The sequence below is a fragment of the Lactuca virosa genome, chromosome 6 (genome assembly GCF_052849685.1).
Source record: "Lactuca virosa cultivar CGN04683 chromosome 6, Lactuca_virosa_CGN04683_v6, whole genome shotgun sequence".
Classification (NCBI taxonomy): domain Eukaryota; kingdom Viridiplantae; phylum Streptophyta; class Magnoliopsida; order Asterales; family Asteraceae; genus Lactuca; species Lactuca virosa.
In genome coordinates this window covers 153,563,260-153,584,567 of record NC_136431.1, presented here as the reverse complement: position 1 = coordinate 153,584,567, position 21,308 = coordinate 153,563,260, and positions in this window count along the sequence as shown.

Genomic DNA, 21,308 nt, shown 5'->3' with positions numbered 1-21,308 from the left:
CGGTTGAAGAAGTTATGAATTTTTAACGGATTTCCTGTCCCGGTCTGTTAAAAATAATAATATAAAAATTAAAGTCAAAATTAGCCGACGAAGTCTAAACAAAAGTTGTAGAGCGTAATTTTACCTACGCGTGCATATAAAGAACGTCAAAAACGGAGCTTGTATGCGAAAGTTGTGGATTTTAGAAGTTTTGGCGCAAAAACCGAGAAAATTCGCATAGTCACGTTTTTGCCACGTCACCTTCGCTGAAAGAGTGCCACGTGTCCGAAATTGGTGAGTCATGCGAAGCCACGTGTCGCCTTCCCTCGCATGAACAGTAGCTGCGTGTCGGATTCTGATTCGACCGAAGGGAGGCCCAACCGAAGCAAGCCGCATGTCGCTCTTATTCCGATCTGTTGACGAGACCGAAGCGATCCAATAAGGATCCGACGTGTGTGCCTCGGTGGCGAGCCCTCGCATGCGAGACGTGTCCGCCTCCGGATCCGACCACGTGTCCGAGCCTCCTGCTGCCTCGTGTCCTCGGTGCTGACTCCTTTCTCTCGGCCGACTTCGGATCTCACCCTATAAATAGAGGGCTTGCGAGATCTTCCGGCTACTTTTGGAAAATGGGCATTTTTCACCCCTTTTTCAATATTTTAAGCATTTTGAACTCCCCCGATGCCCCAAGATCATTTCCAACGCCCGGAACACGTTCCGGAGTGCCCGAAGGCCCGGAAAATTTATCTTTTCGGTTTCGAAGCCCGACCCTCGCAGAGCCCGGTTTCTCAATAAAACTCCCGGTTTTATTAGAAACGATCGTTTTAGGAAACGAATTGCTGCCCGATTTTCATTAAATCAGGTGAGTGTATAGTCACTTTCACCTTACACATAGATATGAAGTATTTACCTTAAAATACGTGCTATGTGTAAATATATTAATTGTTTATTTGAGGTGACTGTTGAATTGATGTTTTATACAAGTTTTAAACTGTATATATATTTTTTTATCTACAAATATGTTGGGTAAAACATGGGTAGATTAATTAGATGATGTGTGATAAAATAAAAGTGATGAGAGGTATCGATGTTTAAGATTATCTAGTCATCTAGCAGAGTATAGACAACGGCCACAGACTATTTTAGATAGCCCAATGGAACGGTAGTAGACTTGTAATCGGTACGTATGTTTGAACTATATGTTCATTAGGTATTTTTGAACTATGTGTTCATCCATTAGTTCTTCCTTTTGACACTATTACGTGTCAGGGTACGGGAGCGTACGGGAGTACTTTATCAGTATTTTCCCTATACTATTATTTGGAAGAGCTTTGGAGTCTTTGTTCTTTTATGAAGTGATCGGACGAGCTTCATGAGTTATTGATATAGATCATGAGTTAAATAGTGGGTGTGTGATGAAAAGTGAGTTGGATAGATGAGATGATCAGTGATATAGATCATGAGTTGAAAGTGAGTGGTGAAATATGGGAAAAGCTTTTACCCAGATGTTGGCGTGAGTGGTGCAATATGAGAAAAGCCCTTACCCAACGTTGACCCCTGTCATTCAGCAGAGTAGGGATGACAACCATGGACTGTTCTAGACGGTCTGTGGAACACTAGCAGACTCGTAACCTGTAGGTGTTAATGGACTTAAGTGTTCATTCGATGTACTCTATTCCTCTCATGAGTGCCTTTAGGGCATGTAAGGCTGGGGAAACCCCTTAAGTATGTTCATCAGCTGTATGGAAAACCCATTGACATGTATTGCGGGGGGGAACTCCCATGGGAAATACCGTCGATAAATAAGAGTTATGGACTTAGTATATGGAAAACCCATTGACATGTATTGCAGGGGGGAAACTCTCGTGGGAAATATCGTCGATGAATAAGAGTTATGGACTAGCACATGGCGACGATGTGACTTCGTGCCTATTTGACATAAATTGCTGAAGGAAAGCAATGTTGTCACCTTGTTGGTTGTTTTATGTTAGGATGTCTTGTTTGACATAACTTGTTGATGGAAAGCAATGTTGTTACCCCGATGTTTGTTTTATTTGACATAACTTGCTGAGGAACTCCCAAAGCAATGTTGTCGCCCCTAGTGATAATCCTTAGGCTAGGTCCCTTATGATAGTTGTTTTAGGGACGTAAAGTGAGGATAGTGGGAATAGGTAATTAGGGTTATTTTGGTTGATGGAATTAATAAATTTATTGTTGATTGAGAACTTAATAAGTTTATTATTTATTGTGGGTTGAAAACCCTATATGCTCACCAGGCTCCCAAGCCTGACCCACTCAGTTTAATTGTATCACAGGTATCGATACGAAGTTGCTTTACACTGAGAGATTAAAAGAGAAGTAGATCACTAGTGTAAATAAATGTAAGTTTTGTTTATGCTTATGTTTTTGTATTGACAATGACATCCCAATGGTTTAAGTGAATAAAATACATTTCTTCGGAAATGATTTGATAACATATTTATTATGTTTTTCTGGGAACAAATTCCGCAACACTTTTAATCAAATGATTACTCTGAAATTATTTTAAAAGCATAAATTAAACCGGTCTTTTCTGGCCGTGAAATTGGGGATGTCACAGTTGGTATCAGAGCATTAGTTTAAGCGAACTAAGAAATTGTAGGATTTCTAGACTTAAACTTAGAATGCTAAGCGATGATTGTGAGTTGAGTGTGTCTATTATATTTTAGGTAGTACACCTAAATTGACACGAGCACTAGTTTATTTTAGGAAAGATGCCTAAAATGTTTTATGTGCTAAATATTTTATGTTATAGCTATAAGGATGCCTTATATGCTATTATTTGTTCGGATCTATGGTATGTTGCCGACCGGATCTGGAAACCTTATGTGTGTAGGATTCTAAGCGTATGATTACGAGATTAGAACTAACATGTAAACGTTTCGAAGTGATAAGGAGATTTATACGTTTATCGTAGATAAAGCTTTCCTATCTTAAATTCTCGCCTGGTACACCGAACGTCTGCTTGGGTGTACAAAACGTTATGGTGAAGACTCGTAGAGAATTGAGTAGATGGAGGAAATGAAAAGCTTATGATAGTGAATGATACCTATCAGAAGATATCGTAAGAGTGATATCTTGTCTTAGAATATGTTTGATAAAATAATGAAACGTTTAGAGGAGTATGGTACGTCTGAAGTACACCTTCGATTGGCAAGATGATGGAACGATTGGTGTAATTCCTGAAGTTGTCCCATCATTTGGAATTTCCATCACCAACCAAGTTGAAGTAGAATTGATGACTGAAGATACGCATGAAAGAAGTCCTAGTAGAGTCTAGGAAAATTTTATGATTAATTGGACACATTCGTATGTGTTAAATTGTTTTGTGATTTTAGGACTTGGGGACTGCGAGACAGTACTTGGGACGAGTATGAGTAGGTGTGAATAGTAGTAGAGATCTATACTACTGGAAGCACAGGACTCACACTTGGATCAGGGAAAGTCACAAGGTTACCAAGGAACTCGTAATTGATTCCGTCTTATTCTAGTCTGTCGTTACCATCGTTTCGGTAATGACTAAGAAGATGATTGTTATTCCGACCCTAGTGGTCATATCAAATTGAGTCCGACTACAATGATTTTGTTATGTGGTTCAGAGAACCAAGTTCGATGTAGCAGTTGACTTAAGCCGAATTGAAGTAAAGGCTGATCAAAGCGATCAATAGAAGTATCATGTTCGTTGTTAAAGAAGTTGGGTTAGGTTGTATTCTGACCCAAAGGGATGAAGTGATAGCGTATGCATTGAGGCAACGGCGCTGGCTAGAGTTACTCAAGGACTACGACTGTGAGATACTTTACCACCCTGGTAAAGCAAGTATTGTTGCTAATGCTCTCAGTCGGAAGGTGAATCTTGAAAGGAAGAGGCCAAGAGTGTTGATAATTGAAGTTGTCTCTACAAATGGGAAGTATAAAACAAAGCTCGGGATGAAGCTTTAGAGAAAAATGACCGAAAGGAGGAACGTTTGGGATAAAACGTTGGTGTTTGATACAAACGGTCAAAGACTGAAGGTATTCAAAGGTAGTATTTGGGTACCTAGGATAGAAGGAGTAAGAGGTCTTCTGATGGAAGAAGCTCACAAGACCATGTACTCGATTCATCCCGGCAGTACGAAAATGTATAGGGATCTAAAACCCTATTACTGGTAGCCGACGATGAAGCTCGATGTTGCTAAAGTATGTGGCCGAGTGTGTAACATGTGCTAGGGTTAAGGCACAACATCAGAAACTGTATGGGAGTTTAGAACCTTTGCCTGTACCCATGGGTAAATGGGAAGATATCACATGGATTTTGTGACTAAACTGCCCAGAACAAGGAACGGTCACGACATGATTTGGGTGGTCGTTGATCGCTTCACTAAGAGTACGCATTTCATAGCAGCCAACGAGAAATGGTCTATGGATAAACTTGTGAATTCTTACGTGAAGGAAATTGTAAGGCTTCACGGTGTTTCGTTAACGATTGTATCCAATCGTGACAAGCCGTTTTACCTCAAGGTTTTGGAGGAGGCTATAAGCGGAATTGGGTACCAAGTTGTGTTTGAATACAACTTACCATCCACAAACCGATGGTAAGAGCGAACCAACAATTCAAACATTGGAGGATATGCTGAGAGCATGTACCCTGGAATTCCAAGGTAATTGGGGTAAACACTTACCTCTAGTAGAATTTTCCTATAGTAATAGTTTCCACTCAAGCATCAAGATGGCACCTTATCATGCTTTGTATGGAGAAAAGTGTCGAACGCCATCATGTTTGCTGGAAGCTGAGGAAAAGCAGTTTATGGGACTTGAAATAGTCCATCAGACTGCTGAAAAGTTGAAAGTGATTAGGGAAAGGAGGTTAGCTGCTCAAAAGAGCTATGCTAACAAGAAAAGACAACCGATATCATTTGAAGTTGGAGATTTGGTTTTACTTAAAGTCTCGCCGTGAAAGGGACTTATAAGATTTGGTAGAAGGGGAAAGTTGAGTCCAAGGTTTATTGGACCATTTAAAGTTCTTCTGAGAATCGGGAATCAAGCTTACAAGCTAGAATTACCGGAAGAACTAGAGGGTATTCATAACACCTTTCGTGTGTGTTATTTAAGAAAATTTACGGGATATATGCCCGACATAATTCTCATTTCTAAATTAAGGTTGGATGAAAACAAGAGGTTGATTAAAGAACCTGAGGCAATCGTTGACCGTAAGACTAGGAAGTTGTGATATAAAAATGGTCGATTTAGTGCTTGTGCGTTGGAAACATACGAATGGGCCCAATCTCACCTGGGAAAAGGAGAGTGACATGAGGAGTCGCTACCGTATTTGTTTGCTGATGTGTGATTCCAGGGACGGAATCATTCTAAGGGGGAGAGAGTTGTAACGCCCGTGTTTCTAGGCTAGGCATTAATATTGACATAATGGTCTAGGTTAACCTTTGTAACTCATTTAGAAGAAATGAAAAGGAATTATGTGAATATTATGTGAATTATGTGTTTTATGCTTAATTATTAGGGTTTAATTAATTAAGAATAAAAATGAGCGTCAAAATTAAATATTAGATAAAGCCAATATCTATTAATAAACTTGTAGTGGGCGTGACAAGGATTACGGATATATAAAGAATACCGAAATCCGAGTTATAACGAAGAAGTTATGACTTGTCGAAGTTTCACGATAAACCGGCACGGTGCCGAATGTCGTAAAAAGTGAGTTTTTGATAAACTACTTTTTAGCCTTAGTGATCTAAATGAAACTCGTAGTGTTCGTTAAACCGAGAGTAGGTATAAAAAGAACGCCCAAATCTGACTTTGTATGAGGAAGTTATGATTTTTCGAAGTTTCAACTTAGCAGTAGACAGCTAAAAACTCGAATTTTAGATCGAGAGATTTTTAGCCGACACGACCTAAACGAGAATCGAAGGTCTCGTCATTAGTAGCACAACGGTAAAAATTCTAACGAAAACAGACGTCGGATGAAGAAGTTATGAATTTTTAACGGATTTCCTGTCCCGGTCTGTTAAAAATAATAATATAAAAATTAAAGTCAAAATTAGCCGACGAAGTCTAAACAAAAGTTGTAGAGCATAATTTTACCTATGCGTGCATATAAAGAACGTCAAAAACGGAGCTCGTATGCGAAAGTTATGGATTTTAGAAGTTTTGGCGCGAAAACCGAGAAAATTCGCATAGTCACGTTTTTGCCACGTCACCTTCGCTGAAAGAGTGCCACGTGTCCAAAATTGGTGAGTCATGCGAAGCCACGTGTCGCCTTCCCTCGCATGAACAGTAGTTGCGTGTCGGATTCTGATTCGACCGAAGGGAGGCCCAACCGAAGCAAGCCGCGTGTCGCTCTTGTTCCGATCTGCTGACGAGACCGAAGCGATCCAATAAGGATCTGACGCGTGTGCCTCGGTGGCGAGCCCTCGCATGCGAGACGTGTCCGCCTCCGAATCCGACCACGTGTCCGAGCCTCCTGCTGCCTCGTGTCCTCGGTGCTGACATCTTTCTCTCGGCCGACTTCGGATCTCACCCTATAAATAGAGGGCTTGCGAGATCTTCCGGCTACTTTTGGAAAATGGGCATTTTTCACCCCTTTTTCAATATTTTAAGCATTTTGACCTCCCCCGATGCCCCGGGATCATTTCCAACGCCCGGAACACGTCCCGGAGTGCCCGAAGGCCCGGAAAATTTATCTTTTCGGTTTCGAAGCCCGACCCTCGCAGAGCCCGGTTTCTCAATAAAACTCCCGGTTTTATTAGAAACGATCGTTTTAGGAAACGAATTGCTGCCTGATTTTCATTAAATCAGGTGAGTGTATAGTCACTTTCACCTTACACATAGATATGAAGTATTTACCTTAAAATACATGCTATGTGTAAATATATTAATTGTTTATTTGAGGTGACTGTTGAATTGATGTTTTATACAAGTTTTAAACTGTATATATATTTTTTTATCTACAAATATGTTGGGTAAAACATGGGTAGATTAATTAGATGATGTGTGATGAAATAAAAGTGATGAGAGGTATCGATGTTTAAGATTATCTAGTCATCTAGCAGAGTATAGACAACGGCCACAGACTATTTTAGATAGCCCAGTGGAACGGTAGTAGACTTGTAATCGGTACGTATGTTTGAACTATATGTTCATTAGGTATTTTTGAACTATGTGTTCATCCATTAGTTCTTCCTTTTGACACTATTACGTGTCAGGGTACGGGAGCGTACGGGAGTACTTTATCAGTATTTTCCCTATACTATTATTTGGAAGAGCTTTGGAGTCTTTGTTCTTTTATGAAGTGATCGGACGAGCTTCATGAGTTAGTGATATAGATCATGAGTTAAATAGTGGGTGTGTGATGAAAAGTAAGTTGGATAGATGAGATGATCAGTGATATAGATCATGAGTTGAAAGTGAGTGGTGAAATATGGGAAAAGCTTTTACCCAGATGTTGGCGTGAGTGGTGTAATATGAGAAAAGCCCTTACCCAACGTTGACCCCCGTCATTCAGCAGAGTAGGGATGACAACCATGGACTGTTCTAGACGGTCTGTGGAACACTAGCAGACTCGTAACCTGTAGGTGTTAATGGACTTAAGTGTTCATTCGCTGTACTCTATTCCTCTCATGAGTTCCTTTAGGGCATGTAAGGCTAGGGAAACCCCTTAAGTATGTTCATCAGCTGTATGGAAAACCCATTGACATGTATTGCGGGGGGGGGGGGGGGGGGGGGGACTCCCATGGGAAATACCGTCGATAAATAAGAGCTATGGACTTAGTATATGGAGAACCCATTGACATGTATTGCAGGGGGGAAACTCTCGTGGGAAATACCGTCGATGAATAAGAGTTATGGACTAGCACATGGCGACGATGTGACTTCGTGCCTATTTGACATAAATTGCTGAAGGAAAGCAATGTTGTCACCTTGTTGGTTGTTTTATGTTAGGATGTCTTGTTTGACATAACTTGTTGAGGGAAAGCAATGTTGTTACCCCGATGTTTGTTTTATTTGACATAACTTGCTGAGGAACTCCTAAAGCAATGTTGTCGCCCCTAGTGATAATCCTTAGGCTAGGTCCCTTATGATAGTTGTTTTAGGGACGTAAAGTGACGATAGTGGGAATGGGTAATTAGGGTTATTTTGGTTGATGGAATTAATAAATTTATTGTTGATTGATAACTTAATAAGTTTATTATTTATTGTGGGTTGAAAACCCTATATGCTCACCAGGCTCCCAAGCCTGACCCACTCAGTTTAATTGTATCACAGGTATCGATACGAAGTTGCTTTACACTGAGAGATTAAAAAAGAAGTAGATCACTAGTGTAAATGAATGTAAGTTTTGTTTATGCTTATGTTTTTGTATTGACAATGACATCCCAATGGTTTAAGTGAATAAAATACATTTCTTCGGAAATGATTTGATAACATATTTATTATGTTTTTCTGGGAACAAATTCCGCAACACTTTTAATCAAATGATTACTCTGAAATTATTTTAAAAGCATAAATTAAACCGGTCTTTTCTGGCCGTGAAATTGGGGATGTCACATAAGTTACCTCGACCATCCCGTCAACCGCTTGAACAGCCAAGATCCGACCCTCGAACCTGGCGACCAATCTATCAGTGATACGACCAATGATGTCGGGTAACTCTTCGCGCAAAGCTCGCAAAACCTCTGTGGCAATCCAATCATGGGATCGATTCTCCTGGAAACATGATGCATAACCCACCCCTGATCCCATATGACAAGAGCTAGCAGTAGGATCCTCCATCCCGAAGGCTCCTAGAGCTCCACAAGCTTTGGGTTCCAGATGAGCCCCTAACTGCCCCGCTACAATCTCGGTCTGAAAATCCCCGAGAAGACTATCCAAGAGCTCCAAAATCCCCTCCTTGACCGAACCAAAGATCACCGTAGTCCATTCCAAAATATCGTGTGTAACCTCCGATGAGATGAACTCCTGCATGCGCTCATTGATCGGCCCAACACCTGCACCTGAGCCTGAATCCGAACCCGAACCTCCTTCCCGAGTACTCATCACCAATCTGAAGAACAACCATATAAATGATAAGAACATATCTAAGAACCCTTATCCCACAGGCTTCCTAGATTCTCTAAGACACTCCCCGCTTTGAGTATGGATCATGTTCTTTCAGTAGTACGTACCCAATACTACCTTCCACACTTATCCATACTTTCCTCAAGAATCATCCAAAATCCTCTAAGTCACCTTCTCAACAGATACTACAATGATCGCTAAACAGCACAACTAAATCCACCGAAGCACTTCCTAGGCTTTCCTAGGTTTCCCAACCTTACCCTACCATCAGCTGCTGAAGAACTCCCTATAATGTTAGTTACCCACCTCATGAATACAATCACATGCAACAAGCTTAGATAATCCTTCAAGTAAAAGACTCTTCTTTACAACGGTTAGACTCAAACGAGAGTTGCGCAATAGGGTCAAATCTGTAATTGTGAGATTATCCAACCCTTGTCACATGTGACTTGACATATTCACTTAAAAGCTAACTCACATCACTTAAGAGTTCCACAAAGCACAAAGTAAGTAGCATTCGTGTAGTAACATTCCAATCCATAGAATAATCAAAAAAATCCAATCTCTCACACTATAACTCCTGCTAGGAACTTCCATTCTCATTGTTGATTACCTTTCGCCTACAAATTATACCCAATCTAGCATCCCATGCTCCCTAGGCTACAAGGCATCACATATCAGACCAATCTATCACTGACTGATCAGAACTAGCATGCAATTCACAAGCTTATACAAAAGGCACACAAGGCATCTCTCTTAGAATTCTATCAGGCAAACACTGAGAAGATCCTTAGCCCTAACTAGCATATGATTCACAGACTCACAATGCAAATCATATCAGATAACACGTATGGGTGTTTTGGGAAAAACCTACTTGAGCTCGGTCAATTGCATGCACCACACCCTTTTTGTATTAGAAAACCCTTTTCTTTAAAAGCATTTCTTTTTGATAAACTTTACCAAACCGTAAGTTTCAGTTCAGACACACCCGAGAGTATGTCAGAATCCTTCAAACCAAGGCTCCTATACCAACATGAAACGTCCCAAAAATAAGACCCAAAAATCTTTCATTTTTAAATTAATAAACCAGTAAACCAAATGATTGTCATAAAACCAAGTTAATCAAATTTCATCAATACATCATCACTATCAGAGTAAATCACAAAATACGGAATCGAGTGGTGTGTGCTCTGCAATAATCCTAGGCTCTTCCCTTTAAAACCAGAAGTACCTGAAACATAAACAAAAAACTGTAAGCACAAAGCTTAGTGAGTTCCCCAAAATACCACATACCATACATAAATAAACACATAACGGGCCCTGCCCAATGAGTGTATCGGGCCCCGCCCACTGAGTATAACGGGCCCCACCCAAACTTGCATGATGGGCCCCGCCCAGCATATAGATCATATAAGCACATACATATACACGAGTCACACAAACATCTAGTATCCTAGTGTTAACGTTACCATGAACGACCACGTTAAATGTAACGGAAAGCATAAACGAGACATTATCTCACCAGAACCTTGGCCAAGGCCCGGTCTTGGCCTAAGTAATCCAGCACCAGAGTGGCAGTTCGTTTCCCTTCACGAGGAAAGAATATTCCCCGTGATCTTCTCATTCACTCACGACCAATTAGTACGTGACAAAAAGCTTAGGTGACGCCCAGAACTGACGTCACCAGGCAATTAGTTAACGTGGGCATAATTCTCCCAGTCAGAGGAGGCCACGTCTCACACTCATTGGGCAAGGTCCTCACGATCTGTTAGTAGCAGATATAAAAGGATCTCTTCCGTCTCAAGGAAGGGATCCATCTTCTCCCTCACTAATTTTACCCTAAATTCTCTCTCTCTCAGAAAACTAACTTGATCGTCGGAGTGACGTCCCGAGAGAACACCCGGTCGTCCTTTAACGATTCTTCTGTTTTGTGTTCTTAGGAAAACTTTAAGGTTCGATCCATCAACCAATATCCCATCCCCTAAAGATCATGTCACAACACCTAGAATCACTGATCATGGGCTGATATTGGTGCCTTAGACTCGCTAAACATGGTGAGGAAACTCAACTCACACTGCCGAATCTCACAGATAAATCTTTGGCTGCGGGCCCACTAAAATCCCCGCGCTATTGATCACAAAATAATCATCCAATCAATAATCGGATCCCGACCCACACTAAGAGTCCAAACTAGGGTAAAAGACCTTTTTACCCTTTCCCTAACTTGACCCAATCCAATTGTCCAAAGACCCAATTTCCATAATAATCACTCAAAGCCCAATATGGCCTAATTTTCCAAATTGGGCCCAAATCCCTTTCATGGGCCTATAACCAAGAGTCCAATAAAATATTAGCAGCCTGTTAATAGAATTCTGATGGCCCCGAAAAGCCCAAGACAACTAAAGTCACCATGGCCCAAAACCGAAGAGCCTACAAAACCGAAGCCCACTGCTGAGCACGCAGGGCGTACTCAGCTCGTACGCTCAGCGTACTCGCTTAAGGGCTTGTATGCACAACGTACTTGCGTGTACGCCCGACGTAGTCCTCCTTTTTGGCCAACCTTCACTTTTTAGCTCTTAGTCGATTAAGACTTCAACCCCAACTCAGATCTGACTTTCTTAAGGTGGTTTATCACGTAAAGTTTCTAACTTTACATGCATGCATGGCTTCATGAGGCTCTTAGAGCTCAAAAGAGCTTAAGAAATGTCTTAGCACATGCATGAGACCAAAAATGCCCTAAAGCTTGAATTTTATGTACAAAGGGACCAAAATGGTCCTAGATCTACCAACAATCACTTCTGGAGTGAAGCAAGAGGCTCAACAATCAAACGATGGACTCAAAGAGCATAAAATGGCACCAAAGTAGATCTAGCATTATGGATTAGCAAGATGGAAACTTTTTACCTCACAAGGAAAGTAAATGAAGAGCTAATCTTAGATCTTCAAGCTCCAAGTACAACTCCAAATGGTTCACTTCTTCTACTCCTTCACAATGCACCAAAAATCACACTTTAAGGCTCAAACTCTTAAGATCTCACTTAGGGTTCAATTTTTTGGACAAGAAAGGATGGAGGCTGTCTAAACATGACCTAGTGAGGCTATCACAAGGTTAAAATAGGGCGCATCTCCCTAAAATTAGGGTTTCACTTATCCACACGTACGCCCCGTGTACGTGTCTGAAGGCGCGATCATGCATTAGGCTAGTACGCTAAGCATACCACCCTATACACCCCGTGTACTAGCCTTAAGTGTCATTTTGCAAACTTTTTCAATTAGGGATTAAATATGAAACTTACAATTCTCCAAGCGTTACAGCTAAACCAAACATTCTCAGGCTATAAAATCTTAGTTATGTACAACTATGATGCATAAACTAAGAAACTACAGTTATGATGTCAATTCCATATGAAAAAGAAACCCTAGGCTACCAGACATCATATAATCAGGAAATTCTATCATGTAATTCCTGAATATCCCAAGCCTATCACTAGCATGTTGTACTAACATACCACAATACCAAATAACAGAGTGGTAATTTGGGGTCTACTTACTGGTTCTGGCTGATCGTACACATCGCATCCTCTTTTGATTATTTTGAAAACATTTTGAAAACCTTTTTCCTTATTTTGAGGCTGGATTCACACGAGTGTTCCTCCAATTCACTCAAACCAAGGCTCTGATACCAACTTGTAACGTCCATAAAAAATCACAAGAAATTTAAACTTTTTAAAACAACCCCAAATCATAGAATCTGTAAAAAAATAATTTTTTTCAAAGTATTTTTCCATATCAGAGTATCCCATAGATCAAAAGTACATAAAAAAGATGATGTGTACGGTCACGCCTTCGCCTTCCCGCGATCATCAAAAGTGTTGGATTAGGTTTCTAAGCCCATAACTATAATTGGTATGTACTTCACCCGAGAGTAGCATGGTCCATTTGGGTTGCCTTCACCAGAATAATCTGATAGGATGGATATTTGAGAAAGAGGCTATTTATGATTTACTAATATATTATAAGTATAATATATTAATTGAGAAATCATAATTTTTAATTAGTATTGATCAAGAATTAATTTGGAATTAATTTAGTGATCAAAAGAGACTAATTAAATTAACAGGGACTGATTATGTAAATCAGTGATATATATATATATATATATATATATATATATATATATATATATATATATATATATATATATATATATATATATATATATATATATATATATATGTATATATATATATATATATATATATATAGTGTTTGGGATATTGATCCATGTTGGGCTATATTTGTGTAAGTATCCATGAAGAGTTAGCCCACATGAGATATGGATCATAACATATGTGTGTGGATTAGGGTTTACCCATGACCCTTAGAATCCTACACTATAAATGTTACCCCTTAGCCAAAATCAGCCTACCTAAGTATTCTAAGAGAATCATAACCGATTTTAGAGTTTCTAGCCTCTCTCTCAAAGTCTTCCTTTGTTCATGGTGTTTATGAACCATTTGAGGCATCACACTTGAGGTGCTAAGCTCTTGAAAGGCCAAAACTACAAGCTACAATAAAGAGGTATTCTTATAACTTGACTTTATGATTTATATGTCAAAATTGTATGCTAGTTGTAGGCTTCATGCTTTGGAAATTTTATTACATATATAACTAGAAAAAACTTAGATCCAAAGCTATTGTATGTGCACCATAGGAGTGTTATAGTACACAAAACCCAACCGTGGTATCAAAGCCATGGGTAGTTTTCTGTTATATAGTTGCATTGTTCATTGTTCAAAGTTGAAGCAAACTGAAATAAGGCCTTCTGCCAGGCTAAACTCACCGAGTCCATTGATTAACTCGACGAGTTCATGATGAACTCGACAAGTCCAAAGCCTGGCTCGACGAGTTGCACTGGCAAATGGCAGATTTCCGAGTTTTTTGGCCTATATTGGATTAGGATCACTACCACAAACTGTTTTGCATCATAAAATCTGTTTTTTCTGATATGGTAGTGATTATACTCATCCAATGAAAAGATAATTGTCAAAGTTTTAAGATAATTGTTGATTATATGATAAAGAAAGTTACTTGTAAATTGTTGATTTGATATTATCTCGCTTTATGAGTTTAGGTAGATCAATCATGAATTATATGATAATTTTGTTTGTTGGAATTGATCTAAATGTTTTAATGAGTTCCATAACTTGTTCTCAAGTTATGGAACATGAAAAGTCTCATCCATTAAAATAATATTAAACTCATAAGTTATAGAAATGAAGGGTTTTGAAGAGTTTCAAAACTTGCCCTCAAGTTTTGGAATTTGAATAGTTTAATTTAAAAGTTTTAATTTGACATATTGAATTCTAAAACATCTAGTAATTGAAAAGTTTCAAAAGATGCAACTCTTGGGTTCATAACTTAAAAATTAATTAAATAGTTTTAATTTTGAATTTTTAATAACCTAGATGCTTTTAATAGTTCAATTACACCTTATAGACTTTATTAAATTGATTAAATTGTTTAATTAAAAGAGTATTAATAAATCCATAATTATATGGTTTGAGTTCAATTATATTAAAAGTCTAGTTTAATTAAAAGATTAAACCACCTAGTATTTTAAATATTTAAAATACACCCTTATACTATATAAAATTAAAAGTTTAATATATTATATGTGTATAAGTAAAAGGTCAGTCTTACCGTTAGTAGGCCTCATTCACGAAGCCGGTCTATAAGGGGGGTATAAGGTTACTGCCTATAAAATGGTGGTTTAATGGGTCTCCACTCTCACCCACCGCTTCCTTGACTGGTGGAGGGTCGTTAGCCGAACGGGTAGGATAGGACACTAAATCCTCATTAAGATTACAATGAACTATAAAGTAACTAAATACTTTATAAATTCCTAATATTAGTTACTTTAGGAAAAATGTGAATTTGATGCTAACCCATGCAATTGCACTTTGAACCTTGCCAAGTCGTTAGTGGAGCGTGTGTGGTTAACCGGCACACTGATATGGGACTAATGAAGGATGAAATGGGTAGCTCGATGTTAATCATGGATCAATGGAGCGTGTATGGTTAACCGACACATTGATTAGGTGATTTGTAACATTAAGTGTACCAAGCTAATTTGCATGGTTATTCACACCTTGTTTGTGATCCTCGGCATCCCAGTCACAAACTTGAAGCATAATCGAGATTTAAACATGTCATTGAAAATTTCAATGAATCTCAAAGAATCTAGGAATTTCAAACCTAAAATTCATTTTTGTTTTTCATGGTGGAAATTGTCAAATCGTCATTTACCTATCTTCAAATATTTTACAATTGGATTACGGCATCCCTCTTCCGAATTGTAGAATATTGTGTTGGGTCCTAGCCTTAATATTTCATGTTGGGTGTTATATTAAGGACTTAAATCAACTAACCTGAATTTCTCCCATGTAGATGTCTAGTTCAGACAACTATGGTCTTCCCGAATCTTTTGGAAGAAGCTTTCCACATGAAGATAATGTTCCCAAAAATCATACTTCACCTCCTCCAGTTATTCTCCCTAACCTACAAGTTCAAAGACTTGAAATTTTCAAGTTCACTCAAGCCCTATTGGCTAGAAAACACCAAGATGGAAGGTCTGTGTGTGCACATGTCTTGGAGATGAAGTCACACATTGACAGGCTAGGAATGTTAGGAGTTGTTAAGTCAAGGAATTTGGTTGTTGACTAGGTTCTTTAATCACTACCTAAGTCATATGGTGAGTTAATTAAAGATTACTATATGACAGACCGCGACATGTCCCTTATCGATCTTAACAATTTGGTAATTGCTGCTAAATCAGCAATGATTTGGCACACTGGTAAAGCAAATTTGATTGGAAGATCTACTTCCCAAACATCCATGGACAATGACAATGGAAACATTGGAAGTCCAGAAAAGATTTCTCTTTCCAAGGGAAAGGGAAAGACTAAGTCTGAGATTGTCCCATGTACCATTCCAAAAGAGTCTGTTTGCTTCTATTTCCAAGAGAAGGGGCATTGGTTGCGAAGCTGCCATATCTACCTGAAGGACCATTAGGATGGTAAAGTCAAAATGTATGACTCTACTTCAGGTAAATCCACTATCTAACTCTATTAAGTTCCTCTCTGGAGATTCTTAATACATGATGCGACAAGATTGCTTTTTGATGTGTTTGTAGGATCGAAGAAGAGAAAGGAAGCTTAAAGGAAGAGTATGTTGAGTCTGGTCGCGAAGAGATGGATTTTTATCGCATGGTTCGATGATCAGAGTTTTGAGCTGCTGCTTAGGAGTTCTGGTAGATTGCTTAGGAATATTTAGAAACATAGCTTTCATATGTATTTGCAATGTAAGGACAAGTTTTCCGCATTTTATAAATTAATAAAATTTTGATTTTTTCTTATTTATATTTCCTTACAATGGCATTTGTGAAAATTGATGTTTGTATGTATATATTTTAGCAATATGGATTTGATTCTTTCGTTCGTGGTAGTGTCTTAATTTACCAAATAAGGAAAGATTCTCATCACCCAAGTTTCAATTGGACAGAAACTTGAAATCATGAAACTTGTATGGTATGATGAATGAGAACTTTCATATTTGGCAAATTAAGACTAATTCCTTGTTCACATGTATATGTGAGTCAAGTGGAGGACTAGGCGATCGGCTACACTTGGTTGTGCACTGGTCAGGTCCACCACAAAGAACGATAAGACTGTTCGTCATGATTTACTAAAGTTTAGTAAATATGGTTATGCTTACAAGATTAAGTATAATTCTGAATCATTGGAAAAGTTTCAATGTATAGCAGAACGAATAAGAAGAATCAATTAGGCAGGAAGATAAAAGTTTCTCCAATCTGAAAGGAAAGGAGAATACTTTAGTATCATGTTTTATGATCATCTTAATGATTATGAAAACCTTATCATAATTGATCCTCTAAGAACACCTTAGAGCACTTATATGGCTAAGAAGAGGAATCGTGAATTGTTGAAATGGTTAAATCAAAAGGTGAATCATACTTCGTTCCAAAATCAAGTCTTAGAGTCATACTCCAAGATTGTGCCTTGAGTGACATAATCTTAAGAAAGGTTTATAACACTTATCAAACGTAGAGTAAAATGTTTTCTACTCTTGTACATTTGAAATTCGTAAGTTGTAATGTTTTGGATAAAACAAAGATCAACTAAGACCGATCGTCAGAAGTGTTTGTCTTGATAAGAAACCGCACTAACTCTTGAACATTTGTTTGTCAAGTAATGTTTCTTGACAAAGAGAGTCTTATATGTCAAGAGGTCAGTGGGAGTCTTAAGGATCTTGAAAGTTTCAAGAACTAATCAAGAGTAAACCTATTGTTTAACACTAGCACGCGATTTGAGGTTTGTAACCTATCGTGTTGACATATTCGTGTTTCTGTGCCCATTCCAGTTAAAGTTGACTATGCATGTGAATTCTATGAGTAATCAATTGTATGAGTTTAAATCTGCCATAGACCGTATCTAATGATAATGGTTGGAAATGACAAATTCACATGGATAGCAACACATACACCATCAAATCTAAGTATCATAAGGTTTTTCTCCAATTCATGAAAATGATTGTGAGGAAACACTTTCACTAAGTAGATTTTAAGGAGTTAGCAATTATGGTAAGTGTTGCGAGTTAGCAATGTTAATTATAGAAAACAAAAGTTTCAATTCGATAAGAAGTACAGCTTAGTTTTGGGTACATGTCAAAGCTAGTGGGAGCATAAGTGTTATGCTAATACGATAATAATTATTATGCTAGTGGGAGCACAATTATTATGGTAAGTGTTGCGAGTTAGCAATGTTCATAGTTTGAATTGTTCGAAATGGCAAAAGGTCTAAACATTTGAGACTTATTGTTGTAAGTTCTAAAATTGTTTAGACACGCATGTGAGCTATCTAAGGAAAGGTGTATGAATTTGAGAAGCCTAGATAAAGTCTTATCGAAGCATCTTGTATCAGAAATCTGAACTTTGGTAAGAAGTACAGCTTATTTTTGGGTACATGTCAAAGCTAGTGGGAGCATAAGTGTTATGCTAATACGATAATAATTATTATGCTAGTGGGAGCACAATTATTATGGTAAGTGTTGCGAGTTAGCAATGTTAATTATAGAAAACAAAAGTTTCAATTCGCAGAGTTGTAGAGTTTGAAAAGTTGTTTTGCTATAATTAAGGGAGAGGAACTCATACTTCATTTCAATTCTAAAAGTTTAGATTGAGATTTTAATCAAATTTAGTCAAGGATATATATGAATGTTATGTTGAAAAGATTCGACATAAGGAAATTCTATATATGGAAATGTTATAGCAAGAGACTGGTAAAGTATCAGGTCTTTATGTAAGACATTATGAATCGTGTCCCATATGCTTCTGATATAGGATCGATTGCATGTGCTATAATATTCTCCTGTTCTAATTTTCCAAATGCCTAGGGCATTAAGAGGGAAAAAGGACTAGAACTGGATATGACTAAAGTTATTAAACAACTGTCAAGGACGATTTGAGGTTCGCTAAGGATTGGTTGCTTAAGGACAGTTGGAAGTATAGTAATGAATGGACCATATTGACATGATTTTGAATAAATAGGATTCGATTAAGAATGGATAGTCATATGGAAATTATGGGAAAGTTTCTATAATGGGAGTTGGATATCAAGAATATATGAGTAAGTTAGAAACTTTTATGAAAGAAGGATGTTCAAAGGAATGTGTTTTGATTTTGAGACTCCGTACCTGTGGAATTGTCTTGTAACAATCTCCAATGGAAAGTTTTGTAATTGGCAAAGTCTTTGTTACTTGTGTACATAGTCGTTACAAAAGATCACTGCATATAAGCTTAGAATCTAACAAATTACAGTAAGTGGCAAGGACCTAGTATTCTTACACTTACAATAAGGGTTTGGAATTGTTAAATGAGTGTCATTGGAAATGTTTTATAATTGATCTATTTCACAAAGTAAGGACCATATGTAAACATAGTATGCATTCTTGGAGCATGCGATGACTATTGTTTCAATTCAAGTATTAAGTTGATTAATCGAAACATTATACAATGAATAATGTGTAATCAATATGGTGATTAAATAAAAGGTGTTTTATTTATATTCAAAAGTTCTGAGACCATATTGGATTCGATTATTCTTGTGTTTCACTTCGCATGTTTTGACTTCCCGAATAATAAGATTATTCAAACCATCCACATTCGATCATACTTTGGAAGTATGTATTGAGGCAAGATTGTCATGAATCCGTCTGTAGATTGTCTAAAGTGTTAGACATAGCACAAGTTTGTTGCAGTATTCATGAGTACTCCTGTAATAAGATTTGAGTATTGGATTAAACCCACGCTCATCTGAATCACTTCATGGATTTTATCATAAGTGATTGTGAGACGTAAATATCTTATATTCTTGAAATGGAGAGATATGAGTTGCTGTTTACAAGTCGGTTGCACATTGATAATATGAAAACACACCAATAACTTAGGGTTATAAAACATATTGTTGTGTGTGATTTGATGAGTAAATAGAGCAAGCATATGAGTCGAAGTTTATCCGTTCCTTTTGCCCTAAGAGGGATAAAAGCGATATATGTGGGCCCCTCGATGATTTAGTGATGACAATGTTAGTGTCAAATATGTTGTAATGTGTCGACGTTATTTGAGTCAGTTTCGAAAGTCATTTTATCTATTTACTAAGGCATAATAGTTTCGAAGTCTTGATGATTAGCCCTTAGTATTTTTTTGTATACTTTCTTATTCTCCTATAAATAGGAGTTGTACTCAGAGTTAGATAGAACTTTTCCAAGTCATTCTGTCTAGTATTCTCTCTGTATACGAAAGTATAATCGAGCTACAAACCAGATCTTATTTACTCTCTGTGTTCATACTACTTTGATTACTCTGATTACATTCATACTCGATTAAATCGCTACTACAACTGGTATCAGAGCAGGAATCATACTGCAATGATCTGATTTTCATTCTGTAGCAATCGTATTTTGAATCTCATCTTGGATTCAAAAATTTCCGCACCTTTGATACTGAAAATCATCCTTGATCTTCAGTTGTGATTCGATTCTGCAACTTGTTTGTTTAATCGAGTGTTCTTCTTGTTCTTTCTATTCAATTCACCCATTAATTCTCAAATTTTCTGAAGTTTTTCTGAAAATTCGTCCGTACATCCATGGTGAATTTTAACATGAACACGATGACATCATATTCTCATCTCCTTGGTTCGTCTACGAAGATTCCAATGCTGATTCCAGAGTATTACGATCAGTGGGCTGATCGAATGGAGGATTACTTGAATGGCATAGATGAAGAGCTATGGAAATGCATTACTAATGATGTAATTCCACCTTCTTCTGTTGAAAGCATGGGTACTTCTTCATAAACTCCAAGTGTAACTGAACAAAATGATAGGTTGAAGAATTATGAGAAGAAATGCATGAGAGAGCTTTGCGGTGCTCTTCCTCCTATGGTGTATAATCATGTTCGCACTTGCAAAGTTTCAAAAGAGTTATGGAATATGTTGAAGGAAAAGTACCAGGGGAGTGAGAAGACCAACATCAGCTCTGTCAAACAATGTCTGATTGAATTAAGAGAATTCAAGCAGAAAGAGGGAGAAACGATTGAAATGTATTATGATCGTCTGAACGAGCTTATCTACAAGTGCACAAGGTATGGAATCAAAAGGACTAACATGGAATACAACATTACTTTTGTTATGGGTCTTCGCAAAGAATGGAGGAGTGTAAGCTTGATGATTAAGACACAGCATGGCTTCGATTTTTCTACCTTGAATGATGTCTACAACCAGCTAAAAACTCATGAATCCGAAGTGAATGAATTGGCAGAAGAGTCAAGGATCAGTATGGGTGGTCCTTTAGCTCTATTATCGAAGATCGGTGGTAGAGAAAGTGAGAAGGAAGTTGCTGAAAACGAAGGTTCTAAGGAAGAAGGTCTTATTGTCAATTCGGACGATGAAGCTGTTGCATTTTACTCCAACAACAAGGTGAAGAAATTTTACAAGAAGCCATTTAATGCGAAGATGAAGTCTGTAGAAACGAAGGGAAGTTATTCTGGGAAGGTTAGTGAGTAAAAGAGGTTTGAGAAGAAAGAGTTAAAGGCTGAGGATTCGAAACAAGAGAAGAAGCTGAAGGGTGATTCGGGGATAGATTGTCATTATTTCCATGGAGAAAAC